This window comes from Penaeus monodon, chromosome 32, assembly GCF_015228065.2.
Source record: "Penaeus monodon isolate SGIC_2016 chromosome 32, NSTDA_Pmon_1, whole genome shotgun sequence".
NCBI classification, from domain to species: Eukaryota; Metazoa; Arthropoda; class Malacostraca; order Decapoda; family Penaeidae; genus Penaeus; species Penaeus monodon.
Window position 1 is genome coordinate 31225096 of NC_051417.1, and position 1114 is coordinate 31226209.

Genomic DNA, 1114 nt, shown 5'->3' on the forward strand with positions numbered 1-1114 from the left:
TCTCCCTTGAAAAAATGACCCGAATCTCAACTTGAAGCGAATCACGAGAAAGAAATACTTTCCCGAGGAGGACCTTCACCCTCGAAAAACATCCTCCTCGAAGCACTCCACACTATAGGATTCTCAAAGGATCCCAAGGAGCTGCTTCTCCCCCCCCCCCTCCCACGCTCACGCACCGCCACATCCGCCGGACTTGCGGTGGGTGACACTGACCGAATTTTCTCTCGGTATCAGGTATTAGGTATCGACAGGTGTTTTTGCTGTCTGGTGTTGGGCGTTCCGGTATCGGTTTTGGGGTGGTTGGGTCATTTGGTATCGGTTTTTGGGTGGTTGGGTCGTTTGGTATCGATTTTTGGGGGGTTGTGGTATCGGTGTTAGATGCCTGGTTAGAGAGGGAGAGGAGACCCCCCGCTTCTTCTTCACGTCCACGGGCACCAACAGCACCAGTAACGTGGCCTTTGACCCTAATAGTATAATCTACATCGGTCTTATCGCCCTCGGAATCTTCGGTGTTGTCGCCTGGTCAGTGTTTTGTGTTAGGCGATTTGATAATTTGGTATCGGTATTAGGTGATTTTATATCTTTTTTTTGGGTATAGGTCTTAGGTGCATTGGTATCGACGTTTGGTCCATGATACCCGTGTTTCAGTAACGGTTGTTCACTTTTACGATATCGGTATTAGGTACTGATATTATTGATTATATTCCGATATCAAGTGATTTGGTACCGGTGATAGGTCCTCTGGTATCGGACCAAAGTGCTTTGGTATCGTCCTTAGATGTCTTGGTCGTTAAAATGTCCTTAAAGTGTTAGAAACATGCAAATATCTCCTTAAATTCCTGGGTGATGCATGCTTAATGTAATTAATGTTTCTCCAGTGTTAATCGATTACTTAGTGTTGTTCTTATCTGCTTCTGGTTTCTGGTTCTGCTTCTTCAGCGTTGAAATAAATCTATTTCGGGTTTCTCTGTGCGAAATGTCTGATTTGCATGACACTCATTCTGGACCCTACCTAGTCATAGAATCGTATCAAATATACATGTAAACTTGTATGTGCATTGTTTTGCTTCGTGTAAAAATGATGTTGATTGGTGTAACAAAAGGCCAGATTTCT